General features: G+C 34.6%; 1 pseudogene; it reads left to right on the forward strand.

Moving 5' to 3' along the window:
* Window positions 1–19,128, forward strand: part of LOC121476908 — a 71,508-nt pseudogene extending 52,380 nt beyond the window's left edge.
* The last annotated feature ends 3,762 nt before the right edge of the window (window positions 19,129–22,890 follow it).

Here is a 22,890-nt window from a genome sequence, read left to right on the forward strand (position 1 = left end):
AATCTACAACTGCAAGTTTCCCAAAGTAAATGTTCTAATAAAAGGGAGGTCAGAAAGAAACCTGTCTAAAGTTTAGTCAAGCTGAGGGGAACTCTTTAAAGCTATGTTTACCAGTATCAACTATTTTACCATTAATTAAATAGTAGGGATAAAGGTAAACTGATTTGATATTTTTTAGGGATAAAAGTAAACTGATTTGATATTTTTTAAACATTGTGGATCTGCATTTTTTACTATTTCCAATAATATCATTTGTATATGCCAAGTAAGGCCAACACATTCTTGAAATTAAAATGACATTTTATACTGCTAGAGACTTTGCTCCATAAAATATACTGTGCAAGTCAGAACTGAAGCTAATGAGACTATAATGAGATATACCTTCAGATAGTAGCAAAAAGAAAGGCACTAAGGTACTAATTAGCAGGTGATAGGCCATACCAAATTTACATCACTTAACTCCTGGCTGGAAATTATAGGCTGCTAATCTGGAGGCCATGGAATTCTAGAACATTATAAAATGTATTTTACCTCCTAGGAAGAAGCATTTTTCTCAAAGTTACTTGAGTATTTGAATAGACCTGTCTGAGAAGTTACTAACCACCTTTAACTCATCAAATTTGTTCAACTTCTTCACTAGGTTTCCAATTTTGCTAAAAATGTCATAAATCTCATGTCACAACACAGACAACTACTATTTAATCAAGAGGGTAACGAGCTAAAGTATGACACCTTGCTGATTGAACTTCCTAATGTAATTTCAACCCTCAAAAGCAGCTTTTGTGTAGTATTCGTATTTAAGGGAAGCAAACATGATGGAACTAACACTCTAGGTTCAGGTACAACTGTAATGACTACCTGCTACCTTAATTAAGATACCTTAGCTTCAAGCTTACAGAAAAGCTTATCACCTGAGAAGTTGCTGTTAAGAAAAGAGTTAAACTCAAATGGTGCTTCTTACAGTAACTAGACTTCAGTGACCTCAAAATGGAAATAGAGAGATACACTTAATCAAGAAGGATGAAAGAAAATGTTAGTGCCTAAGAATAAGAATTATTCTGATCTCGGGATCCCTGGGTGGCTCAGTGGATTAACGCCTGCCTTTGGCCCAGGGTGTGGTCCTGGGGTCCCCGGATCGAGTCCCACATCGGGCTCCCTGCATGGAGCCTGCTTCTCCCTCTGCCTGTGTCTCTGCCCCACCCCCCCGTCTCTCATGAATAAATAAACAAAATATTTTTTTAAAAAATAATTATTCTGATCTCAGGTGGGTGCTGTGTGGTTCTAGCAAAGCCTATGCTGTGAGGATAACCCCCCTACATCAGCTTTATGCACAGAGAAACAGCCTCATGATTCTAGTCTACACATCCAGGCCAACTCTCTCACAAGCAGGTTCTTGTTGGGATAAGAAGGAGAAGAGTATGAATAAGGGTGGGGAGGCACAGAATTATTTTTTAAAAAATTCCTCAAATCTCATGCCTTCTTTTTATTAGGCAAGGCAAACACAAAGGACAAGATATTTCACGTAAGTTGCAAAGATCCTCAGAGAAGAGTCTCTTCTTATTTTTTTTTTTAAATGTTTTTTTAAATTTTTATTTATTTATGATAGTCACACACACAGAGAGAGAGAGAGAGAGAGAGAGAGAGGCAGAGACATAGGCAGAGGGAGAAGCAGGCTCCATGCACCGAGAGCCTGACGTGGGATTCGATCCCGGGTCTCCAGGATCGCGCCCTGGGCCAAAGGCAGGCGCTAAACCGCTGCGCCACCCAGGGATCCCCAAGAGTCTCTTCTTAAAAAAAAAAAAAAGATTTTATTTATTACTCATTTGAGGGGTGGGAGAGGGTGGAGCAGAAGGAGAGGGACAAGCAGACTCCATGCTGAGCACAGAGCCCCACATGGAGTTCAACCTGAGCTGAAATCAAGAGACCAATGTTTAACCGATTGAGCCACCCAGGCACCCCTCCACAACCTTATTTTGCAGCTAATGTTTGAAAGGCTACTGCTTAGGAAATTTCCTAAAGCTTTAATGTAGTTGTTTATGATCCTTGGTAAAACTATGCAAGAGCTTATCAATCTCTTCTGCATAATTTCTGAGGTTATATAAGGAAGGTTGTATAAGGGAAAAAATGTATCTTTGGAGCAAGATAAAAAAAAGGACTGAATACTTTTCTAAGGTTATTAACTGCAGAGAGAAGTTTAAAATCTCTCTGCACCTCATCTTGTCCTGAGAAGGTACACTCAATCCTATATTACAGTTGCTATAAACATCAGAAGGAACAATATATTTGTACATGTCTAACACAGTATCCAGCACATAGCATTAATAAAAATTAGTTTTCTTCCCTCATAACTAAAATTCTATTGCCAGATTTCTCAATAAAATTAGGGGGCATTAGAAACTCTGAAGGTATATGTTAATTAAAATGGGGGAAAACTTAAATACTGCCTTGGGAAAATCAGCCCATTTAACATTCAGCCCATTTGTTATTTCCATGTATATTCTAGAACATTAGAAACTAGTAGGAAAGTGTATCCAGCACTAGCCTCAGAAGATGTAAACATATTTCTTTGTTTCAGCTCTATTCTTCTATTGTATTTTTTGAGGATTACTTTAGAGTTCTTAGTTATATTATAGCTGGTCCAGGATGGCTAAACGACAAAACAAAAAAACCCACAAATATGAAATGTTTTGCTTCCTTAAAGTCAAGACTGTTGCAAGGTATAAGGCTCTACTGGGAGTCTCTAGGAGATAGTCTCTGAGATATGCATGTCCTTCTAGCCTTGCATAAAGGAAAATTCCAAAAAATAATAATGTTATAAGTATTTTAACTGGTAAAAATGACAGATAAACATGTCAGAAGCCAAAGTCTACTGTAAACTACCTGCTGATATTTGACCTACAACTGAGCATATATTAAAATTAGGTGTCTGCTCTGTCTCTCCTTAAATGTATTAGACAGTTCAGAAAGCAGATCTGTAATATCAGCTACAAAAATCTAGAAGATAGTCTGTATTTCCATAAGCATGGGGACTTATTCCATGTACCACACAAACACCTCCTTTGCCCTTTTAAGATGCGGAGTGCAAGGACTAAAGAGACATCCCATGCACGAATGGCAGCAGAGAGATTCCATGTATTTAATCTATAAAAGGCTATTAGTTACTCAAAAACTAAGATGTATCAAAGAGCCAACACCATAAAACTCTAATATTCCTCAACATCAGAATATTTTCTATTACCAAGATTTTTCCACCCTGAAAAGAATCTAGTGTTAACTCATGCAGGGTGTTACTATGGAAGCATTAAGAATAAATTTAAAAATGTTGCAAAACCCCTGAAATAATTAAGACCTTTTTAAAGCTAATCTATGATCATCAAAAAATTTCTTCAATATGATCAGAAATTTGCAAATTTGTGCTTAAAATCCTGTTTTAAGGAATTTATAAATGGGCTACGAGCTTAATATATTATAACTGCCTGAAGAGTTTGCTTTATGCAAGATTGTTTTTGTTCTATCAGTACAAATGCTGTGAAAATGAGAAAGATGTCTTACTTTGACAGTAATTTATAATATAGACATTGGTAGATGTAAAATTCAAATGTAGAAGTTGTATGTGTTACAAATTTAATTATTATAACTACTTGTTTTTGATTGCTGTAGAGCAGTTTTTGTTGAAAAAATAGTTTTGTTATGCTTAAGATTAATACAACAAAGTGGAATAACTGCTATTAATACTCCCAATTCTGGGCCTGCAAAATATATTTAAAAATCTGGCATTATAAAGACTAACAAAGGCAAAAGTCAGATTTAAAGATGACAAGAAGATCTCTAAGAGCTGACCTAAGTAATCTACTAATATTGTTGTTTAATCCTAATAATTCATTTAACATTTAATGAACAAATACTATGTATCAAACACTGGAAGCAGCTCTGGGGATACAGCAGGAAGCACAACAATATGATTTCTGATTTCAAGAAATGCAGAATCCAGAAACAAACAAAAGAAGGCAAAGATTGAACAGACTGAACAGGTTGATTAACTCCTTGCCAACTACCCTTCACTTACATCCTTTCCCCATAAAGGTGATAATTAGTCATGGTAACTTCAGTGGTGAACCTTCATGGTCATAAAGCTGATTTTTGCTTGTGTGTATTTTAAGCCATTTTTGGCACACATACAACTGATGAAACATTTCTAGAAACTCTGATATCTGAAGTTTTAAAGATTACTAAAAGCCTATCAGTGTTGATAGCACACACTATTTGACTTTCGAATTCTTAAAACAGCAGAAGTCCCAATAATGAGTTTCCAAAATGGATGGATTCAGAGATGGCAATAGTAAAACACATATGATGATACAAAACAATTCAATTTAACAGAGATTATTGAGCTGTCACTAGGTACACAGCACCATTCCAGGTGTTATGAGAGATTGAGAGATAAAAATAACATCATTCTTTCCTGAAAAAAATTTCCTGATTAAGGTCTTCAGCCGCTCTAAGTTTCTAATATGCTATTGGATGTACAACCTCAGGTATCTTCAATGAGTTAGTATTTCTGCTTTAATTTTGTAAAACACCTCAGGATCTACTGATCGCTTTGCCTTCAATTTTTCTTTGCTTTTACTTATTTTGGATTTACCCTGATCTTCTTTTTGTGCACATACTGAAGTTGTCGGGTAAGGATGCTGTATACATGTGAATAGAATCAAATTAAACAGAACGTACTGTTTTTGTTATCCCTATTAATTTTATTTCTATTTCTTGTCCTATGAACATCAAGAGAAGGGTACTAAAATCTCCGATCAAAATTATGGATTTATCTAATTTCTTTTTACTTAGATCAATTTTGGCTTAATGTATTTTGAAGTAGTGCTATAAGATACATAACTACTTAAGGCTGTTAGGCCTTTTTGATGATTGACCCCTTTATCGTTATGAAGTGATTATCTTTATTCCTAGTAATATTCATCATCTTAATGTAGGCTTTTCTGATATTAATGCAGCCATGATGGCTTTCTTATAAAGACTAGTAATTCTATGGTATTTATTTCTCCACTTTTTCTTTCAGTTATCTTGTCTTTATTATTTTTCTGTAGAAAGCATATTGTTCAGTTTTTCCTTTTTTTAAAGGAATATTTATTTGAGAGAGAGAGAGAGCATGTACACATGCATGGAGGGGAGGGGCAGAGGGAAAAAGTCTTACACAGACTCTACACTGAGTGTGGAGCCAGACATGCAGAGCTCAATTTCACATCCCAAGATCACGATCTGAGCCAAAACCAAGAGTAGGAGGTTTCATGTGGTATTTATTCCTTTTTTTTCCTTCCTTGGAATTATTTAAATTGTGTAGTTTTAATGACTTTCTTGTTATATACACTAATGGCTTAATAGCTATGCCTTTTATTTCTTACTGATTTCCCTAGGATTTATAATATTCATTTTTAATGATCACAGTCTATTTTCAATTATGTTATACTAATTTATTTAAAGTTTAAGAAATATATTCATATTCCTCTTTCCACCTTTTGTGCCTTTTGTTTTGGCACATGTTAAAAACTGTATAAAATATTGTTCCATTTTTGCTTTAAATAGTCAAACACCTTTGAGGGTGCCTCGTGGCTCAGTTGGTGAAGTGATCAACTCTTGGATTCAGTTCAGATCATGATCTCAAGGTCCTGGGATTGAGCCCCAAGTTAGGCTCCACAATCAGTGGGAAGTCTAAGGATTCTCTCTCCCTCTTCCTCTGCTCATTCCCCTGCTCTGTCTCCTCTCTCTCAAAAACAAATAAATTAAAAAAAAAAAATGAGTGAAGCACCTTTGAATAAAATTAAAGGATAAAAGAAAATTTTTTAAAAAAATAACACATATTTACTATTTTCAATACTTTTCATTTCTTGGCTTAGATCTAAAATCATTTTCCTTCTCTCATATTTTTTTGCTTAAAAATAACTTTTTTACTTTAATTTTTGAAAGATAATTTTCTGGTAAAGAATTTTGTATTGACAGATTTTCCTTTTTTACCATTCAGAATATTAAAATCATCCCTCTTTTCCTTTGGCTCTCAGTTTCTAATGATAATTCTATGGTAATTATTTTTGCACCTATGTAGGTATTATTAAGATTTTCTGTTTTACATTGGTTTTCAGAAACTTGATAATGATGTGCTTGGTGTAGTCTTCCTTGTTAATATTCTACTTAAGTCTCATTAAACTTTTGTATCTATGAGGTTCTGATTTTCTCAAATTTGGAAAAACATCAACCACTATTTTTCAATTTTTCTGCATTTTCTCCCTGGGACTCCAATTACTCATACATTAAAGTACTTGATGCATTCCCAAAATTCACTGAATCTTTATTTTTCTCTGTGCCTCATTTTGTATAATTCTGTTATGATTTATTCAAGTTCACTAACATTTTATTCTTAAATTGTTCTTGCATTTAATTCAATGTTTGATCAGTTATTAAACTAATCTAGTAAAAGTTTCATTTCAGAAATTTAATGTTTTCATTTTTAGAATTTCCTTCTGATCCATATTTTTCTCTAAATTCTGAGCATACTGAGCATATTTTTTTTTAATTTTTTTATTTATGATAGTCACAGAGGGAGAGAGAGAGAGAGGCAGAGACACAGGCAGAGGGAGAAGCAGGCTCCATACACCGGGAGCCCGATGTGGGATTCGATCCGGGGTCTCCAGGATCGCGCCCTGGGCCAAAGGCAGGCGCTAAACCGCTGCACCACCCAGGGATCCCCATACTGAGCATATTTTAATAGCACACTTAATGTCTTTGCTAATTTCATCATCTCCATCATTTGTTTCTATTGACTGATTTTTCTACTGGTTATGGATCACAAATCCCTGTACATATTAAGTATTTAAAAAAAAATTTTTATTTCATTTTGAGAGAAAGAGAATGATGAAGAGAAAAAGAGGGTACCTGTGGGGTAGGGGCAGAGGGAGAAGTAGACTCCATGCTGAGCAGATACCCTGACATGGGGCTCCATCCCAGGACCCTGGGATCATGATCTGAGCTGAAGGCAGATGCTTAAAGGACTGAGCCACATTTTTTAATGGATTGCAAACATCTTAAATTTTATATTGTTTAGTGCCCGGTATTGCTGTAGTCTTATTGAGTATTTAAACTCCTTTTGGCAGGCAATTAAGTTACTTATGAATCAGTTTAATCCTTGGAAGTCTTGATTTTTTTTTTTTTCTTTGAAAAAATGAGTCTTAACCCTACGACTAAAGTATGGTATTTCTGGAATCTCCATTGCATGTCTCCTGTTTTCTTCAAAATCTCTTCACTCTGACTCCTAGAAACTCAAGCAAATAGTGCTAAGCTGGAAATTAGACTTATAATTCCCTGGCAATTCTTTCTTCCTTATAAATTTTTCACTGGCTACACAAATTTCACCCTATTCATGCATAGACTGGTAAAGATATAAAAACCCTCCGTGGATTTCTAGAGCTCTTTCTCCATGTATCTCTCTCCTTTCAACTATACTGACACAAACTTTCACCACCTTGACCTCCCCAGACTTTCATATCTGTTCCTTCAACCCATCTAGGTTCCTTTTGCGATTCTTTGCCTAAGAAGATGGTGGAACTTCGTTTATTTTCCTTTCCTCAGGAATCACAGTCTTACTTTGATTTTAGCTTTTCTTTTTTCTTTTTCTTTTCTTTTAATTCTTTTTCTTTTGTGACTTTGGTTTAAATTCTAAAAATAGTTGTTTCATATTTTTTTCCATCTTTCTGGTTGATTTTGGTGGATGGAAAATGTGGACCTAGAAAATGTAGACCCTCTTCCTATTCATTATTGCAGCATAAAAATTTATTTTTATTCTTGGATAAAATCATCATTAGTACTAAAAATGAGGATTTAAGTCTTCCAAATAAGTAAAAACAATATTCTAGAATTTTAAAATAATTTTATATATTTCTTATTAAAAAGGTCAAAATAAATAAAAAGCTATGAAAACAAAGAATAAAGATATTAAAAATAAGAAAAAAATGAATGTTATGAAAATAAAAAGCAGGGTACAAAACTCAATATTTTTGGTCCTGAATCTGTGTGATTTGAGAATATGTACTATGATGGTGGTAGTAGTGGTCTGTGTGTGTCTGAGTACACAAAGAAAAATTACACTAAAAAAAAAGATATGCTGAGATTATCTTTCTTTATTACAAAGTTACTGAATACTTGTTTCAAGGTCCTTTGATATTGTTCACAGATTGCTGAGCTGGAAGAGTTTCCAAGATATCAGTTGCAGGTTTCTATTTGTATTCCCAAGCATAGGCGAATAAAATAAGAGTGTATTAAACTGGGCTATTAGACAGTTCTGTTTTACTTCTTTGTTGAAAAAAACTGACCTTGACATTCTGTCACAAAACTGAACTAACCAGGAGTACTCTTAGCTCTGTTTACTAATATAATGAACTCCAGACAGATACATTTACTTAGTAAATGATAACTAATATATTGACATATACTTCTAAGTTCAATAATGCCATATTTCTATTATATCTGGTTATCATGTGCTGTTTAGGTTTTCACCTGAATTTCTCATTGGTATTCTTTATGTTCTTAACTAGACTACAGGTTCTTTGCTGTTAGCATGGTTCAGCCCACTGACTTTAATTCTATTCCTACTTTGTTTTTTAAGTTTTGCTTATTTAAGTAATCTATATTCCCAATGTGGGGCTTGAATTCATGACCCCGATAACAAGAGTTGCATGCTCTTCCACCTGAGTCAGCCAACATCCTTATTCCTAGTTTTGATACTTACTAACATTATAATTTTAAGTAACAGCCTCTCTGGACTTCAATTTCCTCATCTCTATGTCACACCTACTTTTGTTCTTAAAGTCATTTGATTTTTATTTTTCTCTGTCTTATATAGGGCTTGGGACTAGGCTATTAGTATTACTCTAGAGAAATGAAAAAAAGGGAGATGGTTTCCTGGTATTTTTTAGAAGCCTAAGATAGACCAGATAGCAACACCTCACATGCACACAAATACACACACACACACTAAATATCAAATCCATATATATATATAGACACATTTATGATCGTACATATATAAAATTAAGAAAACATAGATGTGAAAAAGACAAAGCTCATTGTCCTGAATATCAGAAAATAATTCTTATATAAATGCAATGTATAAAATGTAACTGGATGGAAAACCTTCTACTAAACAGTTGCCAATGCCCACATATACTAATTTATAAATGTAGTGATTACAAATAAAAGTCACAAAATACTGTTATTTAAACTGAAAAAAGTATTCCACATTTTTCTGAAAAAAGTGATCACAGGAAAATAGATTATCTTAAAGAAAAGAACTTTGTGCTAAATATTCAAGGGTATTCAAAAGTTAAAATAATGGGAACTCATAATATTAGTACATGAAACTGATGAAAACAGGATAATCCAGGAACATCTATAACTATATTCTATTATGTTAGGTAATAAAGTGTGATACCCCGTAATTGTGCAATGGGTGAAGAAAGCAGGAAATGGTTATTTTGTCACCAAACATTTGGGAACAAAATAACAAATTACTTCTTTACATAATGCTAATCAACAAAATTATTTCCAATGAATTAAAGAGCTAAAAGACAATATAAACCTTAAGAATTCTGGATGAAAATGTAGGTAGCTAATAACATATACTTTGTGTGGGAGAGGCCTTAAGACCTCTGAAGAACCCAAAAGAAAAAGACCAAGGGATCAAACTACATAAAAATTCAAACATCCGCACCTTTAAAAAAAAAAAAAAAACCCTCAAAAACAAATTAAGATGACAAAAACAAACTTGAAGAAATTACTTATATTTTATGGAAAACAAAGGACAGCTTTACTTACTTGTTTTTCCATATCAATAAGAAAATATAAACACAATTAGAAAAAGTCAAAGGACATAACTAGGCAACCAATCACAAAAGAAGAGATACAAATGGTTACCAGACATAACGAATACTTAGTCTCTCTAGTGGAATAATATGCAGAAATCTTGCAAAATTGTCAAATATTAAAAGTACTAACACTCCATGTTTGAAATAAACATTCTTGTTTGTATTTTTAGATTTTGCTATTGGAGATACCATATAACCTTCTGCATAAAATAGAGAGATAATATATCTATAACCCTAGGAAAGCTTATATCTTTCCACACAGTGATTGTGAAAATTAATTATGAGGCATTGGCTTAGAACTCATTCCAAAGGCATGATGGTGGGAACAGTATGCCCAGGGTGCTGGCAATAAGGAGGGGCATTGTGTATAGAGAATTTATAACAATAATAAAGCTGACTAAAAGCCAGTTTGCTTTTTATGATCACCATGCACAGGCAATTTGAAACAATATCGGTGATTTAAATACTCCTCCCCACCAAGTTGAACTGCCTCACTGCCTAACCTTGGTGTTCTACTATTCTAAGGAAATACAAAAATACTTCTGTGCAAAAATATTTGATAAATAATATTCACCATCCTATTCTTTAATATTAAAAAACTGTCCTAAATGACTAACATTATAGGATTAGTAAAATAAATCACAGAACATTCATATTTCACAATCATTAAAAATCGTGGTGCTATTTTGTGTTTGTTCACCTATGGTGTAGTATTAAATCAAATACCGAACAAAAATTCTACTCACAATGCATTTTTAAATATATTTATTTATATTACAAAATTCTGAATAGCTTTAGTCACAATCTGATTTTAAGTGTATTTTTATCATACTATAGGAGATATCAGTAAAGATAAGTAAGATCTGTAACACCCATTCCTCCCGACACATAAACATAGACACACATTCATATGCACATTTTTTTTACTAGAACAGTTGTTCTCAAACTTGGCTGTACATTAGAACAGCGCCGGGGGCTTTTAAAATCCTAATACCCAGGATACATCCAAATCCATTAAACCAGAAACCCGGGTGGGAGAGGGGAGGGATGTGGCATCAGCATTTCTAAAGATCCCCTGATGTGTCCAACGTTCAGCTAAATTTAGAACCAATCAACTACTGCTGCTCACTTGTGGTCGGTGGACCTGCAGCGGAAGCAACCCCTGGGAGCTGGTTAGAAGGCAGGATCTTGGGCCAGGTTCAGACCACAATCAACATTTTAACAAGATTCTCAGATGATTTCATTAAAGTTCAAAAAGCACCGATAGGGCACTTCTATTTTTCAGCTCTCCAATACACAATTTCATAGGAGGAAAGGACTTCTGATGTTTCAAGTAAGTCTGAAAAATACTAGATTTCTAAAATTCTCTCTAAAACATCTGTGATTCTTATTCATTTTACCTCCCTTCATCTAGAAGTGAGTGCAGATCAGTTTTGCTTATCCATATTCAATAGGAAAATTAAGCAATTAGAGATTCCTTGGAAACAGGTTTAGAAAGTAATTCATCTCCCTTGCTCTTGGGACCAACAAATTCATGATTTTTTTTTCTCTTAGACAAGAGAATCAGACATTCTTTTCTCTTAGACAAGAGAAAGAATTTTCCAGACTTTGAGTTCAATATAAACTTACTGGATTGTCTTTTTGCAGCGGTATATTAGCCAAGTAATTTCATAAACTGAGCTTTAGTAAATTTGCCAAGTCTCTAGGAATTAATGATATCTCTTGTCCAGATCAAAAGAATAGCTGAGTCACTCATATATGTCATTCTAATCCCAGAGGTTGTATAAGTAACAAACTGCAAGGGTGTAAAGTTAATAAAAGAAAAAAAAATCGAAGCTTGGGGAGGGGTATTAAAGTGAGATAGACTTTTAAATTGAGAAAGCAATTGCCATACAAAGTATTTTGGGTAGGGACTAAATTTACATAATGGAAATTCTAGGCAACCTGAATCAATGCAAATAACCCAACGCAATAACAACTTTATTAAGATAACAGCTATATACATATAGAAAATAAAGGCTTTTCCCTCAGCCATGAAATAGTATTCTCCTAATAGAAACCAGCATTACAAACTCTCAGTAACAAGAAAATTAACTGATACACTGATGTTTCTTGTGTTAACATATTAATGCAAACTCAGTTTCTCAGTAGTTTCTGTTATAAATATCACTCCTGTTATATATGGTGGATGAAAGTTTAAATTGAATTCCACACCAAAATTTTGATTAGTGCTCTAGAGTTTTTAAAGAATTTTCTCTTTCTTTATTCATCGAATCTGCATCACGACTCTGTAATGGATTGTCATCCCCATTTTAGTGCTAGAGAAACTAAAAGTTGGAGGAGTGCTAGGTATTTACCCAAAGAATACAAAAATATTAATTCAAAGGGATATATGCACCCCACTGTTGGTAGCAGCATTATCTTCAATGGCCAAATTATGAAAATAGCCCAAGTGTCCATCAACTGATGAATGGATAAAGAAGATGTGGTATACATATAAAATGTAAATATTATTCAGCCATAAAAAAGAATGAAGTCTTGCTATTTGCAATGACATGAATGAAGCTAGAGAGTATTATGCTAAGTGAAATAAGTCAGTCAGAGAAAGGCAAATACAATATGATTACACTTATGTGGAACTTAAGAAACAAAACAAATGAGGAAAGAGGAAAAAATAGAGGCAAACCAAGAAACAGACTCTTAACTATAGAAAACACACTGATGGTTACCAGAGGGGAGGCAGGTGTGTGTGTGTGGGCGGGGGGATAGGTGAAATAAGTGATAGGAATTAAGAAATGTACTTGTTGTGATGAGCACCATGTGTTCTATGGATGTACCAAATCACTGTATTGTACACCTGAAACTAATATTACACTGTATATTAACTAACTGGAATTTAAATACAAACTGAAAAAAAAGTGGGAGCTACCATATACAAGAACACCTGGATGTGGTAAAGCATATACTTAAACCTTGATCATTCATTTAAGCTTCCCCCATTCACAGCTTCTTCTCATGTAATTTCATTTTATTTCTTTCAATATTCATTTTGTTCATTATGTTTTCTGAGACAACACACATACCTATACATAACATCCACACCCTCACATACACTTTTGGATAATCCTGGCCAAAATCCATGTCATAGGTAACTTGTTAAATACATTCATGAAGGTTGACATTTTTAGATTCAGCTGCCCATCTCCACACAACCAAATATGATAGAATAGGGTCTTTTATGGTTTCACCCATTTATTCTGGGAGTCAACATTAAATTCTACTTCTCACACAGATTATTTTTAGTCACACTTACTCAAATCAGCAAGGGAATAGTTAGAAGAAAATATTATCAATCATTTTGCAAGGTAAAATTAATTTTTAACTGAATTCTATGCTTTTTTTTTTAAAGAAATGTCATACCACATCTCTTCATATGTGCCTAAACACTCACTACTGTATATACCCTGTTTTATTTTCAATGCTATTTTTTTTTTTAGTGTTAAAAATTGTCTAGTATATTTTCATGGTACAACACAACACATGGAAAATTGGTGTATACATATCTAGAAGGCAGGTTAGAGTTTGTTTATTTAAATATAATGGTCACAAAATTTCTTGTTCCATTTTTCTTTCTTTTTTTTTTTTTTTTAAGATTGACTGATTTGACACAGAGGGAGAAGTATAAGCAGGGGGAGCAGCAGAGGCAGAGGGAGAAAGGAGTTGACTCCACACTGAGCAGGGACCCTGACATGGGGCTCAATCCCAGGAACTGAGATCATGCCCTTTTATGAAGGCAGACCCTTTACTGACTGAGCCACCCAGCCACCCTCCCACTTCATTTTTCTACAACTCATTTGGATTTACTCCTAATTTGTGAAGTTCACTTGATTATGTCCTTTTATGTGCCTATGGTAAGCATTTCTATGCATATCAAGGTGAAAGAGAATTTTTAGGGATTCTAAGAAATCTTGATATTAATGTTCTCGTATTTAATAGTTTTGCACTTAATAAAATCTCTACAGAAATAAGAAAACTCAAAGAGAAAATATTTGGAAATATATCTAAAATGAATGAATAATACCAAATACAATATGAACATTCAATACTCAAGTCCAAATAATTTCCATTCTAAATAATTCATAATCTTTCTAATCCCGTTTTATTTTCATTCAGGTAACAGGACAATTTTCAATATATAGGGATACCTTAGGGATATTCTGGTTATTAACACAGTATATTATGTCTTCCCTGTTCTTTGAAGGTAATTGTGGTCATTGCACAATATAGAAGTGAAAAATTTTAAAACCTTTAATTAAAACTATTTGAAATTCAAAATTTTTTAACAATGCATTTATTTATCTATACATTTATACTGCTGATATGGATGCAACTGATTCAATTTCAGATCAAACTAAATTTTCAATCTAGCTCATGGAAAATCGGGGGGTTCTTAGTAAAGATTAAATGTTTTCCCATGTATATCGTTAGAGTTAGAAAATCATACATTAACCAACTAATTTTTAAAAAGGAGAAACAAGGTATAAAATTTAAAGAAACATATTAATTGTATCAAAAAGAAATTTATCTTCGTGGTAGTAATCTTCAAATATAGTCCCCTAATCCCCAACAGACTCTTTACACCCTTAATATAAGCTGAAGTTTACTTGAGTATGGGCTGACACCACAATTTGCTTTTGAACCATCAAAGACAGTGTCTCTTTTTTTTTGTCTCTTTTTTCCTGTCTCTTATTTCCAAGGTTACATAATTTTAAAAAACCTTGTATCTTATACCTAGATCTCTGAAAATGCTTATTGTGGGGGATGCCAGCCCTATCTTGTAAAGAAGCCCTACTACATTGAAGCCACCATGCTGTGAAAAACCCAAAATGAGAGAGAGAATCAGAGACAGAGAGACAGAGAGAGAGAGAGAGAGAGAGAGAGAGAGAGAGATGATTGGCTAGCCCTCAGTTTTTTAAGCATCCAAATCCAGGCATCAGATATGTCAGTGAAGACACCTTTTCAGAGATTTCAGTCCCAGGACATATCTTAGGGAAGAACCCAGAAATCAGGCTAACAGGTAGAAAGAAATGAGGTTCCCAATATCTGGCTTCAGTTGACTCATCTAACCATCTCTAACCACCTGAACCCCAGTTTATCTCAGTTAAGACTTCAGAAAACAGGAAGAAGACTTAAGCCATTCTGACTCTATTCTGATGTAAATTTTGACCCAATTCAAGAATTGTAAGCATAATTGTTATGTAAATGAGTTTAAAAGAAGGTTTCTACATTTGGCCTCCAGATTGTTTATTCCTCACTGCAGACTGAGACCTGTTACCCCCGAATCCCTCCAATGCCAAACACAAATTTTTACAGATCCTTTTGTCTTAGAAATAACTACAAACAAGCAGATTTTTGGCCATTTAAGACCTGTCTGCTTTGCATATCCTGAGAAGACTCACTTAACATCTGATTGATGTTACTGATAAAACAAGCCAGTGGTTCAAAGACTCCAAGCTGCCACTGTTTTTCAGAGCCTTCGGACTCAAAAGACTTTTCCCATGCTGGTGATCAACATTACCTAGATCTCCTAGACAAGTAAACCCCCTCAGCAGCCTGTAGAAGACTCTTGCTTTGACGGATTTGCCCACATGTAAACCTGTCTAAACACAGCCCAATAAAAGGCTTCTGTCACCTCTTGATCATATGTTATCCCTTAGGCTAGTCCCCCAAATCCCTTAAACTCCTACAATAATAAAATGACTTTCATTTCATGCAACTAAATTTTAGGGCTATTTGTTATGCAGCAACAATAAATAATAGAAGCAACTTAAATCATTTCCTTAAGGCATTCAAAGCCAGTTGTAAAACAACTAACTGCCCTGAGATACAATGTTGTAAAATTATAATTATTTTTAATGCATAAAAACGATCCAAGGTTGAGATGGTAAAGTTCCTGAAATAATGTTACTTTTTATGGTCTATCACATCCTTTGAAGAACTCTGAGATGAGAAAATGATTTAGAAAAAATAAGGAATAATATTCACAAGAGGAACTTCAACTGTTAATAATATGCAATATAAAATCACAACCACAAGCAATCTTGTCCATCAAAGACAAAAGGTTTTGGAAGTAATCAACTGTTCCTAAATTGTTAATATTAATGTTCCTTTTTTATTTGTTTTCATTTGCTTTTTGCCATCCATTAACATTCATTAGCAAAGAAGTTGCAGAAAACACTGAAGTAAAAAGAAAACCAGGAAAATTAATTTATTATGTGCAAACTCATAAATAAGAAACAAACTTCTTTATAACTAACATAATTAACCCTCTCAAAACTTACAGACTCTCATTATTGTTTTTTGGCAGTGTAACACTCTGATCCACTTGCCAAACACAGGTGTTCTATGTTAGTATCATCTGAGAACAGTGATGTGGAATTGTCCTACCACACATTTATGCTCTGCAAAATAGAGCAAAGGAGAATTAATATGGTGAGCCCTCTATTAGTTAATCTATTTGGCTATATCACACCTGGAGTTAAAAGAAAAACTGCAAACTGGTCTCTGAACACTTATATTACAACTGAGCATGTCTCCTAGGGAAAGTTCCCAGATTGAGAATACCCCACTAATTCACAGGTGACTGATGTATGCTATGACTTTACTCAGCCATGTGAAAAAACATACCACAGACCAAAAAATTTGATAAAGGAAAGCTTGGTTTTACTTCTCCCTTTGCTACTTACAGTATGATTTCAGGCAAATTTTATAACCAAACTAAGTCTTCATATATACATTTATAAAATCAAATTAATTTCAAATGCTCATTTTGAGGATGAGATATTATACATGTGAGACTGTTTCATATTAAGTAACTCATTATATAAGCAAGTTATTGTCTTCTTGGACTATTTTAAAATAGCACAATATTACATGAGTTTCAGGAAGAACATGATCTCTTTCTATTTTACTTACCAGGAATGTCCATCACATGACCTAACACTTTCAGAAAAAGTAAGTAGGCTCTGACTTTCATTATATTTAGCTAATGCCACTTATTTGCCATTTACATGGCATAATATGGCAAGATACATTGATTGGCAAAGAAATTATAAATAAAATAGTCCTGTAATGTCCAGTTAGAAGCTTTAAAAACAAAAAAAAAATATTGATATGATATGAATTGCCACACCTAACTCAAAATATCCAATTACATTCAACTTACAGAAAATTATTAATTATGATTTATCTTTATATTAATTAATCTTAAAATCAATGTGGAATAACTATTTTCTTTATTTTACAAATAAAGATTTGTAGGTCTCAGAGAAGGGCAGAGCCAAGTCTCTGAATTCTCTTCAACCTCTCCTTTATAAAAATTTGATTTCCACCTGCCAATTCTGAAGGAAGGCACAGTAACTACCTTTTGTTTGAAAAAGGGAACTGAGCCCTCATGGCCTCTGAAGACCTGTCTCCCCATCAGCACGCCTTGCCATCACCCAGCAGAAATATTTTGATTACCCGCAGTCCTTTGCCAAATCAGGCCAGTTTTGAGACACTAACTGGCTCCTCAACTCACTCAGGCCCATGCCAAAGATGTAAAATTTAGTTTGAATGCCCAATCCTTAATGCTTCAAAGTGTAGACCTTTAGCCAATGCTGTAGCCATTACTATGGAGCTAAACAAAAGAACAGAGATTACTGAACAGAGTTGGGAAAGTCCCAAAATAACAAAAGATGTTGTGAGTGTTGCAAAGTCAATTGACTTAAAAGATAAATGTAAAAATATTGGTGTTAAACTTGTTCAAGTTGTTGCCAAGAACACAAATGAGGGGGCTGGGGATGGCACCACTGCCACTATTATCTTGGCACACTCCATTGCCAAGGAAGGCTTTAAGAAGATTAGTAAAGATGCTGGTCCTGTGGAAATCAGGAGAGATGTAATGTTAGCTATTGATGCTGTAATTGTTGAACTTAAGTAGCTGTCTAAATCTGTGACGACTACTGAAGAAATTGCTGAGGGTGCTAATGTATCTGCAAATGGAGACGAACAAATTGGCAAAATTCTTTCTGAAGCAACGGAAAAGGTCGGAAGAAAGGATGTCATCAGATGAAAGGATGGAAAAACACTAAATGATGAATTAGAAGTTATTGAAGGCATAAAGTTTGATCAAGGTTATATTTTTCTTTATTAATCATCAAAATATTAATTCCAAGATGCCTACGTTCTACTTAGTGAAAAGAAAATTTCTAGTGCCCAGTCTATTGTACCAGCTCTTGAAATTGCCAATGCTCACAGTAAGCTCTTGGTCATACTTGCTGAAGATGATGATGGAGAAGCTCTGAGTACACTCGCTTTGAATAGGCTAAAAGTGGATCTTTAGGCTGTAGCAATCTAAGCTCCAGCTGTTTGTGACAATGGAAGGAACCAGCCTAAAGACATGGCTATTGCTACTGGTGGTACAATGTCTGGAGAAAGGTTGACTCTAAATCTTGGAGATATTCAGCCTCATGACTTAGGAAAAATTGCAGAGGTCATTATGACCAAAGGTGTTGCCATGCTCATAAAAGGAAGAGGTGACAAGTCTCAAATTGAAAAACATATTCAAGAAGTCATCCAGCAGTTAGACATCACAACTAACAAATCTAAAAGGAAAAGCTGAATGAACCTCTGGCAAAACTCTCAAATGGAGTAACTGTGCTGAAGTTTGGTGAGACAAGTGATGTTGAAAGGAATGAAAAGAGTTACAGATAGATGCACTCAATGCTACATTAGCTGCTGTTGAAGAAGGCAGTGTTCTAGGAGGAGGTTGTGACCTGATTCGGTGCATTCCAGTTTTAGATTCAATAACTCCAGATAATTAAGATAAAAAAATCGGCATTCAAATTATTAAGAAAACACTCAAAATTCCTGCAATGACCATTGCTAAGACTGCAGGTGTTGAAGGATCACTGAGAGTTGGGAAAATTATGCAGAGTTCCTCAGAAGTTGGTATGAAGCTATACTTAGAGATTTTGTGAATATGGAGGAAAAAGGAATCATTGATCCAACTAAGGTTGTAAGAACTCTTTTCTTGGACACTGCTGGAGTGGCCTCTTTGTTAGCTACAGTAGAAGCTGTAGTCCCTGAAATTCCTAAAGAACAGAAGGACCCAGGAATGGGTGGAATGGAGGTTATACGGCAGATGGCATGTCCTGATTCCTAGAATAGTGCTCTACCATTATTAATGAACTATGAGAGGAAGCTCAAGGAAGAGCTCCTCAACAATAAATTCAGAGAAGTCAGCTGAAGGAAATGACTGAAGAAAATCACTACAACCATCAGTTACTGGTTTCAGTTGACAACATATAAAGGTTGACTAATGTCACTGTGCCTACAAATAATTTTGTATTTTTGACTAAGACATTTGTATATTAATAATAACTGAGGAGAGCAAGAGCCACATACCAATATACTGCTTTCAACTTAAATCGCTGAGGCATTTGTACTTCTATTCTGTTAAAATTAGGAGTTTAGTGTTTGCCACACCAGATAAAAAGTTAAGAAGCAGTCTTTCTGTGGAGGGTAATAATTGTGTACAAAGTAGATAAATATCCATTTATGTGACAACTTTTGTATAATAAAAATTTGTTTAAAATGAACAAAAGGGAACTGAAACTGCATTAAGGTGATGATTCTCATTACCAAGTTTAGAGATATTTGACTTTTTGGAAGGTAACCATTGTATATCTAATGCTATTAAATACTTACTGTGGAATATCTGGCATTAGTGATAGTCTAGTCATGTACTTCTATGTCTCACCTGGCATGGCTCAGAAGACCCCAGAAAACCAGGAGATCATTATGTATGATTCATGGGTTCAGTTAATCAAGGCATGAAAAACAGAAGCCAAAGAAGGTCAAATTGAGACTGGATATACAAAGGTACAAGATACAGACAAGTACTCTAGGTAGAGAAGATAAGCTAAGCTGGAATGGAGGGATAGAATCTTAGGCCAAAACAATGGCAACAATTCATCATAGTATGATGAGTAAAAGTATGGATTGAGAAGAACAGAGAGAAGGTACTAAAATGCCAGAAGCAAGTTGAAATTGAACAGATTAGAGGAGTAAAAACAATATGTAAATCTATTTCATAAACTAAAAATCATCAAAAAATTTAAGTAGGTATTTTTGGTGGATTAAATTTCACAATATGGCTCCAAATTCATCTCAGAAATTTATGAATTGCTCTCCTTTACTAGTTCTCCCTTGCCCAAATCCTTTTAGAGATTAGTTAACACTTATTTTACCAATATCTTCAATCTCCATTCATTACTCCCACCACTCCATTTAGCTTACAATCCCGTGATCCTACTGTGACAATTCTTCATCAGGTCACTGTGACATTTCTAAGTAATCTAAATCAGTAGGCAACGTTAGCCCTGATCTTATTTGAGTTTCAACAATACTAAACCCATTTGAGTACTCCATCTTTGTTTCAACACTCTCCTCCCGTACTTCTATGATATCACATCCTCCCGGGATGTCCTCTATTTTTCTGGCTGCTCCTTCTCTTTCTTCTTTGCTGACGTAGTTTTCTCAAAATAATCCTTAAATGTCAAATGCCTTTCAAGGAATATTCTTCAGTCCTTGTCTTTTTTTCATTCTGTACATTCCTCGTGCATACACTCTTCCTGTGGTCTTCAGTTACCAGGCATATTTTTGTGACATTTAAATCTCTAGCAGGCTTCTCAGTTTCAGGTGCTATATCCAATTCACAGTGTTTTCACTCACAGGTTCCGGAGATATCCTAAGAAGCCAGTTTAAAGCCAAATTCCTGACCACCTCCCCCAGTCCGTTCTCCTCCCATTGTTTGCTATTGAAGAGCATGCTCATACAACCAATTCTTCAAGCCAGAACCCTTACCAAGTTATCCCTGGTTCTCTCCCTCCTTCTCCATAGCCAATACATCACTAAGTTTTGTTGATTTTATTTCATAAATTTAAACCTTTCCATTCTTGTTCCTATCCTTACTGAGTTCAGGTTACTATGGTCTATCATGTGGACATATTGCTATAGCTTCCTGACTAGGGCTTCCTGAAATTTACTCTCTAAATTGAAGCAAAAGCATTTTTAAAAACACTCTAACCAGGTATTTTCTCTGTTTAAATCTCTCAAGAAAAGGTTCAATATCTCTAAATCTGGCTTACAGAGCCCCAACTGATCTGCTCCCTATAGCCATGTCCAGCCTCTCCCATTCCTCTCCACTGCATTCTGCTCTCCAGCCACACTACAAAGTTTCCACTTCTCAAATACATTGCACACCCTCCTGCCACAGCCTTTGTACAGGCTGTTCCCTGTGCCTGGTGTGCTCCTCCCCATTCTTCGGCACTGCCTAAAATAACCCCAACTTATCTTTGGATCTCAGCACCAGAGTCACTTCCTCAGAAACTCTTCCTTGATCTGCACCCTCTAGCTTCCCCCAAAAGAGTCAGGTCCCCTTGATACTCTCACTATACCCTAAACCTTTTATACACAGCATCTGCCATGGTGTAAAATTATATAGTTATTTATGTGATTGCAAACCCTGGGAGGAAGGGATGATGCTGGTCTTTGATCATCATTGCAAGCTCAATGCCAAATATGGGAGTCGTCATAGAGCAGAGGTTCAGCATTATTTGTTGAATAATTAAGTGAATGGACTGAACCCCCTGGGTGAATACCTTCTCATCTTTTCAAGGCTCCAAAATGTCTTCCTCAAACAAATATTTCTTCCTCTGCACTCATAAGTAATTCTGTTTATGTTAGTAACATATTTATCACATTGATGATTGTATAAGTATCTTTTTTCCAACACAGATTATGAGTTCTTTAGAGGCCTGAGGTTAGAAATGGTATCTTGTTCACTGTTGTATCCTGGGGCCTCTTGCAGTGCTGGGCATTTCACAGGCACTCAGAAGTGGGAGGAACTGAAGTAGAGAAAAAGATGAATTTTACTGGTTTTAAGATTTCAGTTGGCCTTGCATCAAGAATACACCCATTTGCACACAGGAGGCAAAGCCAGGCATTACTGAGGAAAATTGCTTAATCTGCTCTATATATTACAGATAATGTCTTGAATCTGCTATCAAGCCCTGCCAACCTGCTGAGTTCCTGAATAATTCAAAGCTTTCTTCTGTTTCTTCTTCCTCTTCTTCTTCTCCTTCTTTCTTCTCCTTCCCCTCCTCTTTTTCCATTTATAAATATAATCTGTATATTAAAACTTCATAACCTTTCAGAACAAACAAAATGCTTCATGATAATTTCATATTTTCTTGGAAAAAGGTAGACTTTACATCCAAAATAGGTAGTTGGGTTTTATTTTTTATTAAACAATTACAGCATTAATTTACAAAGCAGATGATCAAGTTTTAAAATTCATTATCCAGAGATATGTTAGAAATAAGAAATAAGAATGGATTTTATTTTTAAAGAGTTGATTATATATATGAGTAATAAAAATCTTAATTTTTCTTACTAAGAAAATGATATAGTTAACCTTTAAAATTCACATTATAAAGAAAAATTGTGTCCTCTCATTACCTCTCTCTTGAGGCATTTGTTATCAATATAATACTTCTCTCAGGAGTCAGTGGTTCTCACTCAGGTCAATTCCTAGCTTATGTACTCTGTTAAATAAAACAGAGAAATACATTTAGGATTTTGTTTTAATAATTGGCAATCTCTCACACAATTTAGAAAAAAATATTATCATTAGCTTGTTCCTTGACTTTCAAACCTGAAAGATTATCATTAGCCAAGTGAAGGGTTGTATTTAGTTTGTAGGGAAATTTGGAGCACTACCTGTGACATAGATAATGGGCCTCAATTGAAAAAGATAAGCACAGGAAGCTTTGAAGTTTTCAGATAATAATCTCCTAGATACGGAAAGAGTAACTATCTTTACCTGTTTTTAGCAACAAAGCACATCATCAAAGCAAGAACA

The sequence above is a fragment of the Vulpes lagopus genome, chromosome 16, assembly GCF_018345385.1.
Source record: "Vulpes lagopus strain Blue_001 chromosome 16, ASM1834538v1, whole genome shotgun sequence".
Taxonomy (NCBI): domain Eukaryota; kingdom Metazoa; phylum Chordata; class Mammalia; order Carnivora; family Canidae; genus Vulpes; species Vulpes lagopus.